The 23,634-nt window shown below is 37.7% G+C and overlaps 1 long non-coding RNA gene across 4 annotated transcripts in view; it reads left to right on the top strand.

Moving 5' to 3' along the window:
• Nucleotides 1–23,634, top strand: part of LOC105481514 (uncharacterized) — a 168,912-nt gene that overhangs the window by 13,886 nt on the left and 131,392 nt on the right. The window contains exons 3-7 of one of the 4 annotated variants that reach the window (XR_011613504.1): nucleotides 3,380–3,506; nucleotides 3,644–3,800; nucleotides 14,916–14,983; nucleotides 18,788–18,865; nucleotides 19,156–19,468. This is a non-coding gene — a long non-coding RNA (uncharacterized lncRNA). Of the gene's footprint in view, nucleotides 1–278; nucleotides 456–3,379; nucleotides 3,507–3,643; nucleotides 3,801–14,915; nucleotides 14,984–18,787; nucleotides 18,866–19,155; nucleotides 19,469–22,376; nucleotides 22,466–23,634 lie in introns of those variants that run through there. The other 3 variants (XR_011613505.1, XR_011613506.1, XR_986999.2) reach the window with 3 other exon arrangements.

Raw genomic sequence — 23,634 nt, 5'->3', positions numbered from 1 at the left:
TTAAATTTTATTAGTGAATCAATTCATAGCCACCACAAGAATTTTCTACCAAAGATGCATCCACCTAAATTGTCTTGGGTTTCACTATAACTTTATGTTTACTTTTTATTCTCTAGCTTATTACTGTCAATAGGTTTTTTTTAAATATTTCTTTGAGTTTTCATATTAGATGAAGACAGAGACAGAGAGAGCGGACTCTCAAGCTATCTTCAGTTTCTTAGGGAAAGCCCATGAACTGATGTAATCGAAAGAAAGCAATAATACTGTTTACTGCCCAGCAAGGAAGCTGTTTACCACAAGGAAGTGACGATGGTTAGAGTGGGAAACAGGAAACTGAAAAGAGGAAATGGTTTACAAGTCCCCAGAAAATATACACAGATGGAAGTTGATGAACAGTGATGATGGAGAAAGATGCCCCAGGCAACTCTGCTTCCAAAAGTTAAAGCTTCCATCTGGTCGGTACTTAAGTTCTCTCTGTTGTTTCTATATTCTTAGTGTGATCTTGCTAATGTTTAAAAGGTAAATCTAAACACTTCAGAATCTTCACAATCCTACTGATGATCAGCAACTGAATGACTCGTGAATTTCAATTCTGCAAAGGATGCAATCAACAGAAACTCTGAGAAACATGCAAGGAAAGAAAACTCTAAGGACTTGTTAGAGATTTTACAAGCCAAAACTAGGCTCCTTTTAATTTTTTCTTTTTCCTTTTGCATGATCATGAGCCGGTCCAGAGCAAGGAGCAGAACCCAAAGTTCACACATATATTTATTTAGTTAGCAAGACATTCCTATTTTTATAGCTCAAAGTTCTTAACTTTCTTGTTAGCAAATGTTAACAAGGTTTAAAATGTATAAAGTGAGCTGTGGCATGTAAAAAATTTTGGCCTATTCTGGCTCCTTCTTTTTTTATACTTACGTTCAATGAAAATGTCCTACTGACAGGCAGAATGTCTGGGCAACTTTATAGATAGTGTTCCCACCTCGGGGCCACAAGGTCACAGATTCGTTCCTGATTCTATTTAAAAAACACTCAACAATGGTAAGTTTGTGTGTGTTTTTATGAGCAGGAGCTGTTTTATAGAACCCAAGATCTTAAAGATACTCCAAGGAATCTTGCATGTATGCTGGGCTGTGAATTGGAAAAGCTGCAATATGGGGCATGCTGCAGAATTGGAGAACTTCGTGGAATCATGAGCAAAGACTGACTATAATAATTCTCAGACATCATGTCTACAGAAGGCCAAAAAGCAGTTTGTTTTCATGGTGGCAATCAAAGCGCTTGAAAGGCATTTCAACCTGCTATTCCAGCGTCAGTTTACCAGTGAGTGGTCATAAAGTGAAACAAGGCAGAGGGAGAAAAAAAGAAAAGAAAGGAGAAAAAAGCAGACCCCACTCAAATCTCACAGACATTTTATAACTATTTTAGACACTGCAGGCCTTTCCTTCTTGGGTAGTGCATAAATAGGCTTCTGAGAAGTCGCCGGCATAATCCCCGAAGGCCCCCTAAGTATAGAAGTGAAATAACCGTCAACACTGTAATGAGCAAACACAGGGGCACTTCTAGCAGAAGGGGATTAGGAAATAGCTCAGTTGGTGGCTACCGTAACTTTCTGAAACATGTTGACAAAAGAACAGAACAGTTCAGATCTGATTATCTACCTGGGTTCAACTGCTGTGGGACCAGGGACAATGGATTATCCGTTCTGAGTCTCTGTGTTGTTCCCTCTGAAATGAGAAAAAAGGGCAAAGTTTTCTTAGAAGTGAAAACATTTACCATTCAAAACTTCAAATTCAATAGGTAAATTGAAATGCTGCAATTATCCATCATTTTATGTAAACGATGTACACATAAGTGTCTCTCCCACTCAAGGCTGACACTCAGCCTGTGGTGTAGATGGTTCCCCTAGAATGGTACACCATGCTGGTCCTGCTCCCACTGCTGAGAAAGAGTATTGGGTTCCAACACAGTGGTGGCCTCTTCTACCTACAGCTTGTGAAATCTAAGGATATACAGTGTCTCACAACTTGCTTTTCATATATATTATATTCTAGATAAAATTTCAGATGTGTGTGTGTGGTGTGTGTGTGTCCACAAAACTGAGAAGCTGTTAACCTTCAGTCAGTTTACTCTTCATCTTGCCCCATCTGTCTGATCCCACTCCTCTACGAAAAGCAACCATCTCCAAATTATTTCTAGTTCTATTTCCCTCCTCACAGTACACATGTAAGTTATTGACTTTCCTTCCTCTAAAATTCTATTTTTCAAACATGCCTCTATACAGTCACCATGAGTAATTATTACACCTTTTTGCCAAATAAACACAAAGCCGAATTTTTGTGGTAAATGATGTTGTGTTCCCAGCGGCACAGTAACAGCAAAATGACTTCTTAACTTCATCTCTGAGCCTGTTTCCGAATCTCTGGCAGGATTCCAACACTACAGTGGTGTATATTAAAAGATAGGAATTAACTAGATTTGGAAAGTCTCATTCCGAGAGATCATGGGAAAGATAAATGACTGACATCTGTCAGGAAATGGCAGGATTCGCTTTTAAAATATTTCATACAGAATACTCTAGACTAACTTGCAGAGCTTTGGCATAATTAAGGGAAGTTACTAAACGTTTCTATTCCTTTCAGTTTTTTAGAATTTTACAATTTGCAAACCACTTTTTTTCTCCTAATTATCTCATTTGAGCCTCTGAGATGGGCAAGTTATTATGATGCCCATTTTAGAGATGAAGGAACTGAGGCTCCCAGAAGACCAATGACTTTCTCAAGGTTTCTCGGCTATAACATAGAAGAGCTTGTATGAAAACACATTGTTCTAATTATACTGCCACAATAATTTTGCCTTATCAAAGGGATTCAAACATCTCCATCAGACTGTTAGGCAGACATTCTTAACTGAGGAGGAGAAGTGAGGGAAATGCATACTAGAATTATCCCAGGGCTTCTTTGAAACACAAGTGCTTGTCTTCATCTTCCTTCCCCCTGGAAATAAACATATGTCTCAGAATGGAGGTAGGGAAGGAAGTTTGAGAACATTCCCCAGGTAATTCTAATATGTACCTTCTTGCTGAAAAGCACTGCATCAGGTTTTTCTCTTCTTGCTTTGCTCAGTCCTCTTTGGAGTGGTATACTCACTATACTTATTATATAATAAACAATGAATTTTGTTCAAGTCTGCCTTAAAAGTAAAAGAACTAGTGATATAAAGGGGAAAATTGAAAGACAATGTCAAACTATTAGGTGACTTATGTGAAAAGACCATGATTAATCATTGACAAGATTGTGCAGTATTCACTTCTAAAGCAACTTAATGATGAGCTGATGTTTGAATGTGTTAATCATTAGTTCGCTTCTTACTGTTCTAGATGATGGCAATGTGGATTCTCACAGTCCTTTGAAACCCATGGGGGAAAATGAAATCCATAGGGGAAAATGGCTGTTCCTGTATTCATGCCCTTTGAAATGTGACTTTGTGGCAACTCCCATCAATAGGTAGATTATTGTTCACCTCTCAAATCTCGGTTGCCCTCTATGACTTTCTTTGTCTGAGAGCATGTAGGAGAAGTATTGTTGTGGCACTTCTGAGCCTAGACCTCACAAAGACCTTGCCCTTGTCTTTTTTCTCTTAGACCCTGCCCATCAGCCAGGTGAGCAAGCCTGGGCTAGTTAGCTGAAGGGTGAGAGACCATGTGGAGGAAGCCAGAGGAGCCATCCATGTGGGGCCACTCAAGGTCAGCCAGCACCTCTAACCACAGAGCCACGAGGGAGTTAGCCCAGATTTAGAAGGTGAGGATATTGACTTCATCTCTTGATGCAAGGAGTTGCAGTTACATTGCAAAGGGATGCAGATACAGGGAAGGGTGGAGAATTGCAGCCACTTTTGCACAATCTACCACAACTTCTGCATTGTGGCTGCTATGCACATTAAATAAGTAAAGACATATGAAACGTTTAGATCAGGTCCTGAGAACAAATAAGTGTTCAACAAGTGTGAGCTATTATTACTGTTTCTGAAATGGATCCCTTGTCATGGAGAAGGTCAAATTAATGCTGCCATGCCTCCTACTCTTAGAAACTGACACTGAAAGTTCCCACATAACTGATGTTCAATCTGTGAGCACATCCAGAAACTCAAGTGAGGGAAAATGCAATCAAACCACATATGAAAAATCAGTAGAACCCTAAATAATCTTTCCCTCCTGAATGGAAGCAACACATTTGAAAACTCTTCTCCTTCCACCCCTGCCAAAAAAAAGAAAAAAAAAAAAGCTGTGCCTGTTGCCTCTTCTATTCAGGCTGTGACCAAAGGTTTCAATGGTAAAGATGACTCATACCTTAAAGAACTAGAAGAATTTTTTTTATGGCTTCTCCATCCATTGTCTTGCTCTCATAAAACTGCTGAATGCCACCCAGTGTAAAACCCACCAAAGAAATACGCACTGGATGACATGTGGCAGATTTTCCAACTCTCCAGGAAAAACTTCAGATCAACTTGTTTCTCTGGAAATTACTCACATCCGGGGGCTATCCCTGTCCCCTGGGACTCATAAATGTTCCTATCTTCAAGGCCCAGGTAAGGGCTTCACATTCTTTGAGAACAGCACTCTGTTTATTTCCTCTATGACTATAAAGCAACTTTATTGTACTTGAGTATCTAAAGGAAACAGAGCTCTGGGGTAGAAGGCGCCTTCAGGGGAGTCACTGGTCCTATTTAGAGGTCCTCAGAGAAGTGAGTTTGCAAGATGTTCTGGAACTCTTTGAAATGCTAGTTAATTTAAAGTTAAAAGGAAGTTTCTTGTCTTGTTCATTGTTCATGGGGGCAAGAAGCATTTGTGTAGTTAAAAAGTGCTTAGAAGATTTAGCTATATATCAATTATTACTAAGCAATGTTTCCCTATGACTCAGAGACATATTACTCCAGGGGAAAAAGCTGTTCAGACATTGAGAGAAACTCCTTGCTAATCAGTGGGATTCAGCATTTGACAGCTCCAAGGAGTAGTTGAAATCACTACCCTCCCCTGTTATACACTAAGCTATATACAAATTTGTGCAGGAGAGTCTCAATCCAAAGAGAAAAGCACTCATGTGATTAGAGAAGCATGTTTTTTAACTTTGTATTAAACATAAAACTAAAGTTTCATTTGATCTACTGGTTAAATTCTAGGTCTGTGTTTTCTAAAGTCTGGTCTGTGGAGGCAAGCTCCAATAACAAATAATTCTCTGTGCAAATAGGTTAGGGAAATATTGCATACTATGTTTCACACTTGTGCATTCACAGCCCACTGTGGAATATTAAAAATTTGAAGAAGTCAGACAATACAGAAAGATGATTAGCTGTAACCCAATATTTCCAGAAGATATATAACCGAGGGACCCTCCTTTGTTTTCTCTTTGAATTATATAAAACATATTGAGGGATCAAGGAGTCTTTGAGAGATCAGTAGACTCTGAGTAAAGCAGATCATTATAATACACTTAGAAGGATGCTGTTTTAAGTATGTAACACAATTCAACATCTTTGAAAATAGTATGCACAAATGTTAGGTGACTTTTATAGCTTCAGACTCCTAGTTATAAATTGTTTTATGTTTTGGGCCTTCTCTCTGAATCTAAAGATATCTAAACAATGCATTAGAAACTAATCAAGTCAAAAATGCCTGAAACAAATGATCAATAAGATTAAGATACATATGCATAGGGAACAGCATTGCTATAACTGAAAATTGGTAAACCGTCACTGGGGCCAACAATGGTTCTAGAAATATCTATGAAAGTAGGGGATTCCTCCTCACAATCGTCATCTTACTCTTTATTTCCCTCGTCTTATTTGACCTCTTGCTGAACCCTTTGCTATTCCAACTATTTCCTTGCCATTCTGCAACATGTGTCTATGAAGCCAGACTGGATGTATACAAGGTCAGGGCTAAAACACCCTGGCCCATTGGTTTTTCATATGCATACTTCCTAGTAGTACCTTACCTTGCATGCTTAATTACTTAGGGGCCCTCGAGACACAGGTTGTATTTTTTAAACTTTTCAATATTAAATAATTAATAATAATAATGGGAGCCACACATTTGTCTGTGATGCAGTTGAAGAGATTTCAAGCAGTTTCTTTGTTTTTGGCTGAAATTGTGTCATCTCATCTCATTTTGATTATAAGCCCTGATTGGGATTTATATGTTTTTTTAAAAAAGTAAAAACAATTTAAAAATTAGTCAGAAAAAGTTAAAAAAACAAAAAAACAAAAAAACCATGTGATCCATATTGATGGGAAGGGTTTAGAGCTTCAAGGGTTGAAAACCAACACTTTTTTCACTTTTTTTTTCTCTCTCTTCTCCTCTTTAGTTTATTTTTTCCTTTAGTTTTCAGGTATACAAAGAACAATTTAACCACATTTGTTGCTGGCTAAAGACATCATTGACTTTTATTTTATTTGACTCTGATATTTATGTTTTAGAAAAAAGTCAGGCTATGTACCTGTTTACTTCTATATGGTAGTGTAAACAGGGAAATGCCAACTCTGCTATTCAATTGGCTTTGTGTAGTTATCTTGAGGCTAAACCTAAGGTCAAAGCTACTGTCTGTAGGAGTCCATCTGCCGTAGACCCACAGTTCCTAAAACCTGCTAATCATTGCAAAACAGGCAATTTACCCAAGGAACTTTTCTAGGAAGCTGGAGTGGCTGTGAAAGAGAACTTTAAAAAAATACAGAAATGCCCTGAGAATAATGTAAAATATCTTTGTGTTCTCCACCAGAATTGATCACCTATTCAGCTACACAAATGGTTCAGCAAATATTTACAGAAAGGCTGCTATGTGACAGGTTCAATTCTGAACAGAAGTGAAATAAACAAAACTCCAGCCCTCTAGGAGCTCATACTCTAGTCGGAACGATGGAAAAATATAGATAGCAGATAGATAGCACCAATTTTATACACACATATATATGCCATAAAGAAAAATAAAGCAAGTTTAGGAGAGAAGATGATGGAGAAATTATCTCTATTTTAGAGAGAATGTTCAGTCATCTCTGATGAGATCACATTTCAGGTAACATGAGTAAGCATTTCAGATGACAATTCTTAGCATTTTGTTATATTCTCTTTTTAAGACCTTTTTTTTTAAAATGCAATATTATAGATATGCTTTGACTTCATCCCAAATTCCATTTTCATTCTCACCTCCTTGATGAGTCTGCTATATTTTCTTTTAAACTTTAAAAAATGTTTTGACAAATAAATATGTATTATATATTAACACATTTATGTATGTGTGTATGAGATGAAAACATAACAATATTTTGTGCCTGTATTTTAAAATGTTATCTACATATATTTTCATTGCACCACATCTTGCTTTTTTCCTTCAACTTCAGGTTTTCTATATGTATCAGTGAGTTCACTTGTCTGGTACACAGTGATGTAGGGAATGACACATCACAATTCATTTCCTGTTTCCCCATTGGTGAGCCTTCAGAATGTTATCTATTTCATCACTGCAAATAATGCTTCAACAAGCATCCTTGGGCCTGTCTTCTTGTTCACATGTGGAAGATCTTCTCTGGTGACATAGATTTAAAAGTAGAATTTACTAGGATATAGGAGATGGGACTTTTTAAATGCAATTCTCAAATCTCATTCCAACTGTCTGAATCACAATATCTGAGAGCATAGCTTGGTCATCTGTATTTTTTAAAAGCTCCTCAGGACGTTAAAATTCAACCTTCCAAGGGACCAATGTTTCCAAATGTTCCCATTGCTTTAGGCCACATTAATCTATCCCACACGTAGATAATGAAGGAATGAGAAATGGAGAGTGGTTCTTGGCAATGAGGATGATTTCTGGCTATCACTCCAATAGGCCCCTGGAGTGGATACTCTTGGTGTCTTGTAGATACTCTTTGCCGGCTTGCAGACCCATCTGCCTGCTGCTGTAAGTGGGTTGCTAAAGGATCACAGCCGCTCCCTCCTCAGAGAACTGCCCTCAGCAAGAGCCATCAGCCTGAAGGCTATTCTCTCTTAACCCCCATCCAGGAAGCTCAACTAACACTGAAGTATGAAAGGACAGTCCTCTAGCCTCAAATGAACACCAACTCTGTTGTTCAATTCATGCTCAAGAGCTTACCACCGGGTCAGGCTAAGGCTAGATTCCATCTCAGTCTACACCCCTGCCTCTTCCTGTTTCTCTCTTCTCTTCTTCTAAGAGTCCTCCGTCAATATATCATGCACACCTGAGTTCTTGTTTTAAGCCCTGCTTCTAAGGAAACTGAATCAAGATACCCCTTTGTTCATTTTTTTCTGTATTTAACTTTTTCTTCACTTTGTGTTCTGTTGCTTTTGATTGCTGTTTCTTTCTTTTCTTTCTTGTTTTGTTTCTCATTAGTTTATACTACTATGAATTTATACCTGTTCTATCTCACCTGCCAAGAAAACAGAAAATAAACCAATGACTTCAATTTTCACTTACTTTCAGGAACACTGAACTCATTCTCAGGCAAAGACTTACAGATACATTACCCTGCCATCTGATAGCCTGGTGGGCTGATAAAGGCCTAAGCCCTTAGTTCAATTATAACAGTAATGTTGAGCTCCCTTCGCCAACTCCTTACAGCTTTCTCTCAGCCCTCTGAGTCACAAGTTTGTTCTGCATTCTCAGAATATGTCAACAAGGCAAACAATGTTGCTGTCAGTGACCATTTCCTAACAAACGAACACAATGCCCACTAAAACTGAGGAAATGCTGCTGCCTCTTGTGCTCCAGGGACGTTTTTTTCATGGCATTTAACAACCTTACTTGGGCTTGCCACCCTTGGCAAAGCCTCCCTACCTCCAGTGCAGACACAGCCTAATGTTGCATCCTTGAGCCAGTGAGTTTGCTGTCATGGGACGTTTATAAACACGTGGCTGACTTGTTCTTATTTTATAATAATAATAATAGACATGGAGGCCCCGGAGCTCTAAATCAAGCATTCATCTGTGCTTTGAAGTCGCAGCCAGGAAGTAAGTCTCGAGGCCCTTTAAAAACAGCCCTGTTTCAAAGGGAGTGGCAGAGGACTTGAAAGATGAGCCTCTTTCTCTCATCCAGGCTCTGCCAGGGGTGTGTTGGGCACACTCACAACCCAAATTTCCCCCAAAACAACAAAAGCTTGTATCTTCCAAGGACATGGGCTGTTGGTGAGACAAGCCAAGACCTCCTGGGAAACCGCAGATTTGGTTACGTCCTGGAAAGTTTCTTGTAAGTAGGAAATGTGACTCCCGGGCTTCAAGCTGTTAAAGAAGGAATTATCTGGCCCGCCTGGCAACTCAGCTCTAATTCTCCCATGGCTGTATTCCCACAGTTCCCTCCTGGGCAACCACCCCAAATTGACAGGTGTGGATGCCTTTTCCCAGGTAGAAAAGGATTAACGCAATCCATTGTTTTTGTTCATATCTTCACTCAAAGTTTTCCATCATGCAGGGCTGGAGTGAGAGAAGATTAGTTGCAATCTTGCTTCTAAATGTTTGCCTCTATTAGTGAGAGGATTTCTCTCATGTCCCCAGTGTCCTTTCCACTACAATAAACTTCCGGGGCCCCATGCATGGCAAAGAAGATGGTTTATCTTACACAATAGCATCCAATTAGACTGGGCTTACAAGGGCAGACTGAACATCTGATCTCCTGGAATCTGGATTCTTAACTGCTGACCCAATTTAAGTAGATATATATTTTTATATACATATATATAGATGTATATATGTGTGTATATATATGCTACATATGTACACATATGCTACATATATAAACATCAGCATGCAATGTAAAAGGTAAAAATCTTAAATATTTGTCTATGTATCTCAAAAGGTTGATATGAAGATTAATACTGCAAGTATATGTATACATATGCTACATATTACACGTATGCTACATATACAGATGTATGTATGTGTATATATGCGGCATATATGCTACATATACGAAGCATATCTGTGTATATATGTAGCAAATGTGTACATATGTAGCGTGTATATAATATATCATATGTATGCTATATATATATATTTTAACTGTTCTAATTTTAGTTCTCTGAAGTTAGTATTTGCTTTTATGGTCCTTCAGTATTTGCTGGAATTCTACATTAATGGACCCCTAGTACTTAGCCTTTTGAATCAAACTTGCTTTATCCAAAAACCCATAGCATGACATATTTGGAATTTGTCTTTTTTTCTCTCTTAGATCTTAAAATAAAAAGACATTGGAATTTTTCTTTTTTTCTCTCTTAGACCTTAAAATAAAAAGATATTAAATGTTCTAAGAGAAGATCTGCCGTCAAGTTCTAATTTCACTGAAGGGGGGACATTCATGGGTAAAATAACCACAACTTTTTCATTAACCCTACTGAATCCTCACTCTTCACATGTGGGTTGATATAGTTTGGCTCTGTGTCCCCACCCACATCTCATCTTGAATTGCAATCCCCAGGTGTCAAGGGAAGGACCTGGTGGGAGGTGATTGGATCATGGGGGCGATTTCCCCCATGCTGTTCTCATAATAGCAAGTGAGTTCTCATGAGACCTGATTGTTTTATAAGTGTTTGGCAGTTCCTCCTTCACATGCTCTCTCTCCTGACACCATGTAAGATGTGCCTGCTTTCCCTTCTGCCATGATTCTAAATTTCCTGTGGCCTCCCCAGACATGTGGAACTGTTGAGTCAATTAGACATCTTTCCTGTATAAATTTACCCAGTCTTGGGCAGTTCTTTATAGCAGTGTAAAGAAAGACTAATACATGGGTGATTCTCCAGGCCCCTGGTGTCTTGTTCTTTCCCCACCTACCACCAAAGGTCTCAGCCAAGCAGCAGCAATCAGTCACTCCTAACTTCTAGTGGATTGAAGACATTGCATTATCTTACCTGGCAGGTGTGGGGAGGACAATAGTTTTTTAAAATCGAGTGCATACTGTGGAATGAAAGCCATTACTGGGATTTTCATTAGGCATTGAGAAAAGGTAGAAGTTACATGTGAGAATGGGGTGTTGCAAAGAACCTTCTTGAACCCCCAAACTGAAATGGACTTGTTTGGATATAAATCAGACTGGTGTAAAATTTGAAATAAATTAAGAGTCTCTGAAAAAAAGTAAGAACAAGAGGCATCAACACACCCTAGTTCTATTGTTACTCATTTAGGTCTCACCTAAACATTAATGGTGATACTATGTCTTTACTTTGCATTATGGAAAATGATCAGTTTCAAATAACTTAGCAGTGATAATAACAAAAATATAATCACATAACCAATAGCTTCTGGCTTTCCACTTGCAATATTAATCTTCACATCAGCCTTTTGAGATACATAAATATTTAAGATTCTTACCTTTCACATTGCATGTTGATGTGTAGAAACACAGTGTAGCATACCATAAAGAACAGAGCTGAGACAGAAGCCTCCATTCTTCAGATTCAGAATTCAGTACTCTCTCTATCAGGCTGACTCTATTTAAGCTAATTATGTAGAATCAAATTGTATTTGAGGGAGGAATACAAAATCTTCCTAACCCAAGAAACTTGCAATATCCAAGAAGTAGCATTGATAAGAAGAAAAATGGAATTATGATCTACCTATGACCTTACAACTTCTTTTCCCACTAAATTCACTCAAGGCCACCCTGGCTGGCATGGCCATGTGGGCCTCTCTTCAGGCATACACACCTTCCTACCGTCACTCCTCAAATTGACAAAGAAGGCAAAATGGGTAAGAACAATTTACTGATCTCTTATAACCATCATCATAATTCTGGAGAGTGACTGGAGGATTTAAATACATTTGCTCTAATTTTAGATATGGTAGGTTCATCAAATACAGTTTTATTTGTATAAGTTCCTGATTCTCTCTCAAGACTCTATCATAACATGCAGACATATCCATATATGGGAAAGCTGCATTAACCAGTCAGTGCCAATGGAGGTGGGCCTTGATTTTTTCCGGTAATGTCTTGTTTGGCTTCTTGGGAATTATTACTGCCATTATGATTAGATTACCACCCCAGTAGCAATGACATTATTCTACTCTCATAGAGTTTAATCCTGTTATATTTTTAATGTGCTCTCTACTTTTGGCCAGACCAATAGATTGCAGACAATGGAAAACATGATATTTTTATTTAAATAACATGAAATACAGAATATAAAAAAAATTGAGTTAACATCAGTCCAGGTTAGGTAAAATCAGATGAAGCAAAATAGTTATCCTTCCCTCCAATATTAAATTTATATCCTCAGTGCAGGTAGGTTGTTTCTCCCACTTGTCTGAGTCTGAGCTCTCAGTGTTCCTATTTTCACACATGAAGTTCTTCTTAAACACTTTTACCACTTGGTACCTGTCTACCCAACCAGAACAGATGACCATCAATGCTTATTAGTGAGTGTAATGGCTTATTAGATACTGCAATATAGTTTTATGTCCAGTAGACTATTTAGATAGTTAAAAGCACACTTCTCATCCTGATAAAATTTCAATAGTTTTTCTGATTCTTCCAAAGCTCTAATTCTCTAACATTTGTGACCATGCTCTGAACATATAGATTTGTCTCTTTTGAGTCCTTGTGGTGTTGCCATCCTGAGAAATCATTTTATCATATTTAATATGATAAATATGATATATTTAAATATAACTTTTACAAGGAAAGTGGTATTTCTGTGTTATGGAAATGATGAAGTAAGTTGCATTTTTACGCACGTGGATGCCACTTTAGAAACTAGGAACAAACTAAAGGCATAAGGCCAATATCTTAGACTATTCTCCTTTTACAAGACAAATGTAAAAGTCTAAATTTATTTCACCTCAAGAAAGTTTAAAACACAGGTATGCATTCAAATGGGTATCCACATGAACCTGAAATGAAAACGTGTGGCATTTCCCCTGAGTGGGCATTGACTTTGGAAGAGCTCTGGGCAGCTGGCATAGCAAGGGATGTCCCCGGGCAAAGGGCTAGAAAATGCAATTGTTTGACTAAAGATGCAGTAGGAGACATGTTTGCCAAAAGGAAAGTTCAGAAGCTCTGCTTGAACATGAGTGTGAGGAAGTGAAAATACTTTAGATAAAATTTCTGTTATTGTCGTTAACAATGGGCTGGCTGATTCCATGCTGGCAGATGGTGCCAGGGTTTCCTCTTGGAGAATTACATTGGGACAGCTGTGATCCATTCATAAAGCTCTGTTGTTGCTGAAAAAATGACAGCAAATATGAGAGCATGAACTATGAGTTTCCCTTAGATTAGAAGACTGAGTAAACTTGGGGTGTCAAAATTACTTTGTCGGAATTTAGTTATGTATTGCTGTATAACAAGTTACCCTCAAATTAGCAGCTAAGAACAAAGTTTATTATCTCACAGGATCAGGAATCCAGGTGCAGCTTAGCAGGGTGCCTCTGGCATGGAGTCCGTAAGAAGCTGCAGTCAAGGTGCTCTCTGGGGATACAGTCATTGGAAGGCTCGACTGGGGGATGATCTGCCTCCAAGATCATTCACATGGCTGTAGGCAGGCTGGGGGGACTTGTTAGCTGTTGCTGGAGTTATCAGCTCCTTGACACGTTGGCCTCTCAATAAGCCACTCACAAAATGACAGTTTGCTTTTCCCAGAACAGGTATTCCAAGACCCTCCCTCTGGCCCTCTCACACACACACACACACACACACACACACACACACACACACACAGAGAGAGAGAGAGAGAGAGAGAGAGAGAGAGAGAGAGGAACAGAGATAGAGACAGAAATACATTAAGAGACAGAGACAGAGACACTGAGATAGGGAGGGAGAACTTAGGGCTTGATGTGGCAGAAGCCACATTCTTTTTGCAAATTAATCTCTGATGTAAAATTCATCACTTCTACTGTACTCCCTTTATTAGAAGTGAGTAAAGAAGTCCAGCCTACACTCAAGGAGAGGGGATTACACATGGGCATGGATACCAGGAGGTGCGGGAGATCATTCATGGCTGTCACAGAGGTGGCCTATCACAATTGGTGACCATATTTTCCATTTTAAATGGATGCCAAATTTATTTTCCTTCATTCAATACTAGGAAGGTTATTTATATGAGATAAAATGCTTATTTTGAAGAGGAAGTCTGGTTTACTATATAGACTGTAGTCATCACTAGATGTGCCATCTTGATTAGTGATAGTGAGCTGGCTTGTTTGGAGGCAATGGGAGGCTGTTATTAGGCAGGGAGATGTGTGAGCAGGGCTCTTAGGACTTTGGACAGAATCTACCACTTTCTTTATCTGTAGAATAGGCTTGACCATGAGAAATTTCCTGGTAATCTTTGGCTAAATAATGAAAACACACACTTTAAAAGTGTCAGGATAGCGTAGAGTCACCCCTAGAAATAGCTAGTATTACTTATATCACACATATGCTACATGTCTTTTGCATTATAGTGAGAAATTTACTATGTGTGTGGGTGATATAAATTGATGCTCAAATCTCTACAAACAAATCTCTAGTTTCATGAGTCATTTTATAATGACCCATTGATTAACAGGGGCATAGTATGGGAAAATGACAAGCATTTCCATCAGGTCAATAAGAATTTGGATGAAAGAACATCATAGAATGTTAGATAAGGATCTTTGTGATTAATTGCCTCAACTCTCTCATTTTATGAATGAGGAGACATGCCAAAGCTGAGAAATAGCTAGAACAACTAATTTACTGCTTAACCTATTACACGCTGCTGCTTTCACCAGCATTATAGAAATTAGGAACACAGAAGAAGAAAAAAACGGCTTTACTTTCTGTGTCATCATATGAAAACTTGGCAAAGGTTGGGAAATCTTTCGCAAATAATACTTTTAACTGCTAGCTTTTATATCTATCTGTATTTCCAGGAACTATGTATTTTATTTCTATCTGTATTTCCAGGCGCTGGCTTAAAACATGAAAGGTATTCAGTAAATGGATACTTATATCATGACAGGATCTAACCACTGGTGAGTTGCACACTCTGTTACTGTGTCCCAGTCTGGAAACCCATTACAGAAACTTGATTGGCTTCCACAGTCACTATTGTAAGGTCTTGTTGGTGGGATAGCAGTTCTGGGGTGGTTAGGATATAAAAGTTGGAGGCAATATTCAAGGACAGCATGGAGAAACTGAACAGGAAGCAATGAGGCCTGAATTCTCAACACAGCTCTATTCTAGAGGTCTAGTTTGGGAATAAGAAAACTCAGGTTTCATTCTGTACTTTTCATGAGTTCTTTAACCTTGTGCAGATTACGAACTTTTTACTTGTAAAGTTGGATGATTAGATTAAATCAATGACTCTCAATAATAATAGCATACCCTTTGGGAGGGAGATATGCATATCAGAATTTCTGAGATGAGGTATTAAAAAAAAACATGTAGATAGAAAAAAATTTCTGAATGTTAGTGGTCAGAACAACTTACTTTTCGGACAAGGGTAGGGCATCCTGGCAGAGGTTGAAGATAGAAAATGGGCTGTCATGGATATTTATTAAAGGCTCAACTAAAAATACGTTGAGACACTTTGGTTGGATGATTGTCATTTCTTCCAGTCCTCAACTACAGAGAGTCAGTGAGTGCTGAGGACAAGGGTCATTTGAGGAAACAATTTTAGAACAGGGGAAGTACTGAGGGAGGAATGAACTGGCCCCCAGCTAAGAGTGACATGAAATGGTGCCAAGACTGGACACTGCCAGCAGAAGCAATTTCTTTAAACAAAGAACACTGAGCCTGGATGCTCCTATCCACCTCCGTTCAAAGAAAATCAAGATCCCAACTCTAGCTACCTTCTGTGACAGGTCTACTCTCATCTACCAGTGAATTTCCAGGACTAAAAATCACTTGTTAGGTTCCAAAGTTTATAGCCCAAAGAAACTTATTCTTAGGAAAATGGTCCAAGAATGTGTTGATCTTCAATGTAAAGCCAAATTAAATTGTTATTGGCTTCAATTTTGAATGGCAAAAAACTCACTGCAGTTATTAAACCTATAATTTCAATTAATTACATTAGCACACCCATGCTTTTTGAAGGTGGGGACAATGAAGAACATTCTTAAACTGACTTTTGTTTTATTTTTATTGCTGTCACTGTATTATAGATCTAGTAACATTTTACAAAAATCTAAAATATTATTTATGTGTTAGTTTACTTATATAGTCAGTTATTCTATATTAAAATCTAAATTCTGGTAAATCTCTGAAACATATTGGAACTTTGGCTTAAGAAGAGAAGACAACTTGAAACAATTGTCCAGCCATAAATTATGGGAGATATAATTTATGACCAGAGGGTGAGTTTGAAGCAATTTCCTCTTCTACCTTTAGTTGCTCTAAGAGAAGTAAGGAAAAGAGATAGTCTGATGAAATGTTTATCATGGAAAGGGAGGAAACAGACTGTAGAAGGCAAACTTAGACTTGAAATAAGGAGTACTGGATTCTAAGGCAATGCTTCCAAAATTCTTGGCCAAGTCACAGACTCAACACTGATCACATCCTTCAGATTCTCTGAGTGTTCATTAGATCATTCCCTATAACTTTCTCAAGTGTTGCAATATTTTTAAAAATTAAAAATTAAAGCAAAGACATGCATTTAATTTAATTCAATTCATTCAATTAAATATACATCGTAGGAAGTTTTCATATCTTTGTACAATATTAGAAAACTTCATTTAAAAGTTTTTAAACATGAGTTTACAAATATGAACTTATTATGATACATTCAATCATTCTCTCATTTCTAATTTTTCACAATGATTAATCACACTCCAATGACTATCTTTGCACTGAAATTTCTGAGGCTACCAACAGAGAGGAAAAAGAAGTGGGCCAAAGGTGGGAGGTATGACGTAAATATCTGTGTACATATCTTAACTTTTTTTTTTTCCCACAAATTTGTCATTCAAAGCTAGAGTTTCACCTGGCTGGGTGCAGAGAACAATTATGTCAATTACTGCAGGAACAGTTAGTTATATAGGAACAATTTGACTATATTTAGGTAATAGCATTAGGAAGGCTTTCCCTGAATAAAGCCAGGCTCCTGGGCTGGGCTAGGCTCAAAAAACAAATTCCTCTGGCAAGAAAAGGACATTGTAGAAAAGGAGAAAAGATCCAGAAAGCTCCTGTACTAAGAGCCTTGCACCACTGGAGAGCTTATAACAAACCTTTGGTAAAGGAATTAGAAAAGAATGTAAAAGAATTAGGAGCAACACAGCCAGGTTAGAGTAACTGAAAAGACTCTAAATAAAATTACTACATCTTCAGTTGCACCAAGGAACACGGTAAAATCATCTCTCTGCCTCCATCTCCCACCGCTACTTGCCCTGAACTTATGCTCTGCTTTTTAAAAACCCACTTGTAATTACCCCCTCTCCAGTCTCATGCCATGACATTCTCATGTTACCTGGTCTGAATTTTTCTCTTTGTTCTTCCTGAATCAATCCCACATACCTTTAAGAATCAACTGAAGCCCTGCCTGACCTCCTAGCCTAAGATAAGGTGCTTTCTTCTGGTCTCTCAAAACACCCTGTGTCTGCTTCTGTTAGTTCACCTACCACATGATAGTAAAATTTGGTGCCTACATTTCTTTCCCTTCAAATTAAACCTCTTGAGGAAGGATTTAGCCCAATTCATTATTATAATTCCAAAATCTACAGTAATATATAGACTAGTATGGAGACTCATTTGTTAAATGGAAGAACGTCTTTGACAGTTAAGCTGGGCTCAAGAGGAATAAATAAAATAATTGCGTGATAACCCAGTCAACTCCAGTTATTCAACTAAATAAAGTACCCTAACGGTAGATGAGGAAGGACTGTCACATCAAGTATATTTTATGGTTACATTTGCTTCTGTTTTTTATGTCCCACAGAACAAGTTCACTTGTTTAGTTAAATTGACACTGCATTAGTTGAATGTCAAAAGTAATGTGTAGCTAATGGGCCAGCTCAGGACTTTGTAGAGTACAATTCAGTGCCCAAATGAGGCTTCCTGTTGTGGCTGAAGTACATGTCTTATATGGAAAGATCACTCCTTAAAAGAAACATTTTTTTAAATCCACTAAGACAGAAATCAAGATGTTCTATCCCATTTTTCCCCGTATCATTGACTATTTTTAACTTTCAGTGATCCCTCAACTGCTTTCTCATCTGAAAAATGAGTTGATATTTACCATAATAAATAAGTGAAATAAAGAGAGATAAGTAGGTGTCCAGAGAGATAAGATAAATGAATAGGTTACTACCGCTATTTTTCCTGTATAAAAAATTTTGGCAGAACTTGAGGGTCAATGGTCAGAGTCTTGTGAAAATTACTGAAAATTCCTGCACGGTTATAATTAGTTCAGTAACATGATAAAATGGGTGTTTTCTAAATATCATTTTCTCTTATTTCAGCTGAATTAATTGTTTTATGGAGATAAGAAAAATACCTTTGGCCATGGTGGCAGTATTTCTTTACTGGATGGAAATTTTATTCTTTAAAATTTGAACCATAAGATACTTTAACTTAGAAAACTTGAGCCCCAAATTACTTAGGGACCTCCCTTTACCACGTCATGTTTTAATTATTATTAATAAGATCTTGATTGTTGTAGATTTGTGAATATTTAAGTATAAGATGTATCAAGTAAACAAGATGGAAATCTCTAGAAAAGTCTAAATATGCAACAACTATTATTCTTTCATTGACAGATTTTACCAATAAAAATAAGACACTTAAATGCATGAACATGATCTAAATGCCATATCATTATAAATTACTTCCTGTGTTCTCAGGCCTAAAGATTATTCAAGATCCTGCTAAGAAATTAAAGCCACATGACATTCTGAAATAAAAGTGTGCAGATGCTTGAGGTATGTTCACTAAAGCATGCAAAAATAGTACTAAAGTTAACAAAATTTTATTTAAATTCTCTCCCTGCATACATCTGATATATCACTTCTGTCCATTTTTGGGGAGAGAAACACACCGTTTATGTGTTATTGCACTATGCCGATTTGGGGTGCTTCCACACAAAACTTAACTTCTTTAATCCTGGAGAAGAAGTATTCCTACTTTGTTTTGTGGAACTTTTTGATGATAGCTACCATATCAAAACTCCAAAGGCAGAGATGTTAAATCCTATTGACATTTTTGTTTTTAGCCCATCACCTTCAGGTCATGACTGTCCAAAGATGTCCCCACTTGGCTACACCCCCTAAGTTCGTTCTGTGGCCTACCAGCTTGGGGTCTTACGTTCTACTCTGAGGTTGAAATGCTCTTCCCTCCAGAATGTACACTTTCCACAGTCTCTATTCAATCATCCATCTGGCATGACCCTGTGAAACTCCAGAAAAGTATGTCTTGGATTTTCATGCTGCAGTTTTGTGAAAATACAGTCCTGGCTTTCCCCAGTCCTCCTCTGGGAGTCTTCCGTCTGCTCTTTTCTGATGTCTGTCACAGTGTTTTATAAAGTCTGAAAGATCATCATTCTGTCTTTTGCCTTGATTCAAGAAAGTCCTTTTGTTTAATATGACAAGACACAATGTGACATATAACCCTTGATTACTTAAAATAATAGATCCGGCCGGGCACGGTGGTTCACGCCTGTAATCTCAGCACTTTGGGAGGCCTAGGAGGGCATATCACGAGGTCAGGAGATGGAGACCATCCTGGCTAAACAAGGCGAAACCCCGTCTCTACTAAAAATACAAAAAATTAACCAGGCATGGTGGCAGGTGCCTGTAGTCCCAGCTACTTGGGAGGCTGAGGCAGGAGAATGGCGTGAACCCGGGAGGTGGAGCTTGCAGTGAGCGGAGATCGCGCCACTGCACTCCAGCCTGGGCAACAGAGTGAAACTCCGTCTAAGAAAAGAAAAAAAAAAAAGAAAAGAAAAAGATCCAGTTCTTCCAACTCTTTCTCAATAGATTGCGTCTATAAAATGGACGCAATGTGTTAAACTCAAAGTTACAAATAATCTATATGGATGGAGGAAATCACAGTTAAGTTGGTAACAATATACTAAGCTGTTTTTGCCTCTTAAATAGAGTTAGTCTACGTTGAACCCTTCTCAACCAGCAGGGTTTTACACCTAGTATTTTCAGAGAGCAAATTCAAAGAGGCTGTTGATGGGAATGGTGAGCCATATGCTGTGACTTCCTTTTGATAATGAACACTACTAAAAACTGCTATAAACTGTGGATGGTGATAACTATGTGGTTGCATAAATAGCCACAATTCTCCTCCATGCCCTAAACTCGCATGCTTTGAAATATGACTTTGCAGTTCCTACCATCGAAACATGGAGATGAATTTCCCACACCTTCAATGTAGCTTGGTCTTATAATTTGCTATGACAAGTACATTGTGATGGAATGAGGTTGTGCTGGTTCCAAGCCTGGGTCTCAAGGGTCTTTCATGTTCCCACTTACTATCTTGAAACTCTGGCCAGCTGCCATGTGAGCAAACTCAGATTAGCCTATGGAGGAGGAGTGACCACTTGGAGAAGATACAAGCCATTTCAGCTGTGGCCATCCTAAATCAGTCAATCCCAGCCTCCTGGGCAAATGGTGGCAGAAATATGAGTGAGGCCAGGCAGGACAGAGGCGCCCGGCTGAGCCTAGTCCAAATTGCCAACCCATGTTATTATGAACTACAGAAACAGTTATCGTCTCAAGCTTCTGTAGTATTCCTATCAAAATAATATAACCTGCATCTAATTGTGAAGAAACACACAGGAATATGCTTGTATAGATTAATCTTCATATACTTTTCAAATATTAATGACATGCACAACAAAGATAGCTGAGGAACTGTTCACAATAAAGAATACTAAACAGCATTAAAAACTAAATGCAATGCATACAGTTGAATTGTATCCTAGACTGAAAAAAATAGCTACAAAAGACATTATTTTGAAAATGAACAGAATTTGACTTGGATTGTATTGTATATTAGATAATAGCAGATACTTGGACTTACATTAAAATCACATCCTGATAAACTCATTGCAAGTCAAAAACATCACAAGTTATAATGTATTTAATACCCCTATAAACCCATCATAAAAATACATAAATTGAACCATCATAATCCAGATGCTCCTTGACTTTAATGGGAATATATCCTGATAAACTAATCTTAAAGTTGAAAAACTGTAAGTCAGAAACTGTCTGTATAGTAGCATCTGCTTATCCATGATTTATCTTTTTGTGATTTCCATTACCTAGAGTACAGTACAATAAGATACTTTGAGAGGGAGAGAGAGACTATATTCATATCCCTTTTTTATAGTATATTGTCATAATCATTCTATTTTATAACAGTTAATCTCTTCCTGTGCCTAATTTGTAAATTAAACTTTATCATAGATGTGTATAGAAAAAAAAGTATATATAGATGTTTCTCCACTTATAATAGGATTACATCTTTATAAACCCATTGTAAGTTGAATATATTGTAAATCAAAAATCCATTTAATACCCCTAACCTACCAAACATCATAGCTTAGCCTAGCCCACCCTGAACATGCCCAAAACACTTACATTAGCCTACAGTTGAGCAAAATCATCTAACATGAAGCCCATTTTATAATAAAGTATAGAATATCCCATTACTTTAATACTGTACTGAAATGGAAAAACATAATGGGTTCATACCATCCTAAAGGCAAAAATAATCTTAAGTTGAACCATAGTAAGTTGGAGACAGTCTATATAGGGTTCAGTACTATCTGTGTTTTCAGTCTTGGAATGCATCTCTTGAGAATAAGGGGGCACTATTGTATTCCATCAAAATGAAATTTCCCCATTTAATTTTGTTTTGTAGTTATATAAGAAAATTTTCATATTCTTGGAAGATATACAGTGAAGTAATTAGAAATTAAGAATTATGATATCTGAACATACTCTCGAAAGTTTCATTAGTATTAATAATTTCAAATATAAATGCATAAATATATTTATATGTAGATACATGCACACAGATATAGAGACGTAGATGTATTTAGAGATAGAAAACAGCAGAATGTCAATGACTGAGGAATATGGATGACAGGTATCGTAAAGTTTATTGTAATATTTTTGCAACTTTTTGCTACATTTGTTTTCAAAATGAAAAGCTAAAAAAGGTATAAATACCTGTATAAAAATGGAAGAAAAGATAGTGTTTGCTATGATTTTACTTATAACTTTGCAACTTGGGGAACATGAAGAGAGTGAGGGAAGAGGCGAGGTTTGTTTCCATAGTGAGGTTGAAGAGAACGTGCAGGTTTCTTTCTGTTTCTTTGTGCAGTGCCCATGAACAGACTGTGGGGAGCTCTGTGATCCCTTGGGATCAAAGAATGAAGGTTTCCTATACTCGCTGACACTTGTCCTCTCTCCCCAGTGAATCAGCCAATTCCTCATGTCTTCGCGGCTCCATCTACTGTCATGCAGCCATAGTGCCACAATTCACATCTCCCAAGGGTTTTGCAGGTATTTAATAGATAATCCTCATTCCACTTTGGGAAGGTAGGAAAGTTTAGATGGACCATTTTACAGAAAGACAAAGACAGGCAACCAAGATTAAAGGAACCTTTAGTCATGGTGTAAGTCTGTATTAAAACCGAAAATACTCTTCCTTGGAGCTTCTAGTGAGGATTAATACAGTAATTCACTTTCAAATATTATACTATAGTGATCTTCAGAATCACAGGCATCATGTGTTATTCTTTGCAATTATTCTTTTGCTGCTTCTCATATCCCCTGAGAATGTTTCAGTCATTAAGCTCCTTTTAGCTGTGGAGATTTACTGCCTTTGTTGTGTGTGACTGACTCACTAAACAATAACACGGGGTAAAGATTTTTGCTTTTATTTTCTTTTGTTACCTTATAGAGTACATTGGGGTGTGACTCTAGTGCTAATGAAATGCTCAAAAAAACTTTAAATGTCAGCATTTTCAATATGAATACTAAGTCCCAAGTGACTAGAGTGGGACCAGTTGTGACCGCAAATTGGAAAAGTTTTAGAGTTCATGTATCCTTCTTCCTTCATTTTACAAAGAATCACATTTAAACAATTTTAAAATTGTGCTAGACTGTTCTTCAGAGACTGTTTCTGTCTCAAAAATGGGTGAGATTGAAGGCTTATATTGAATTTCATGGATTTCATCTTGGCATATTCCTAAAGAGTGAATAACCGAAAGACGCAGGAGACAAAAATGCAGGAAGGTGGGCAGAGTTCTCCCATGCTTCCACTGGAGCTCAGAAAAGTACTCTCAGAATTAGGCTATTTTGGAAGCCTTTGCAGGGTGAGAAGTCAAATGAGTCCCAAAGGTCTAGAAATATACTTACTGTCACTTAAATATTACAATAATTATGGTGTCTTGCTTTAAAAAAGACCTGAAGCTTGCCTGTGGATGGGGATGTTAGAAAGGTTGCTCTTGTGAGTGACTGTGAAGGGTGGAGAGAGGCTTACTCGAAATCAGAAAGTTGTAACACTGGATGTGTATAGTTGTGGCTCCTAGTGAGTTGAGGCAGCCAGTAGATATTTGAGGTGTCTGCTTGTGTGCATTTTGTGGACAGTAACATAGTTCATTTCAATTGAGTGCAGTTTTCTGTATGCATATAGTGTTCTCAGGGATGAAATCTTGCATATGTGATAT

This window comes from Macaca nemestrina, chromosome 15 (genome assembly GCF_043159975.1).
Source record: "Macaca nemestrina isolate mMacNem1 chromosome 15, mMacNem.hap1, whole genome shotgun sequence".
Classification (NCBI taxonomy): domain Eukaryota; kingdom Metazoa; phylum Chordata; class Mammalia; order Primates; family Cercopithecidae; genus Macaca; species Macaca nemestrina.
Note: the sequence above shows the minus strand (reverse complement) of the source record. Positions and strands in the feature narration are given on the sequence as shown.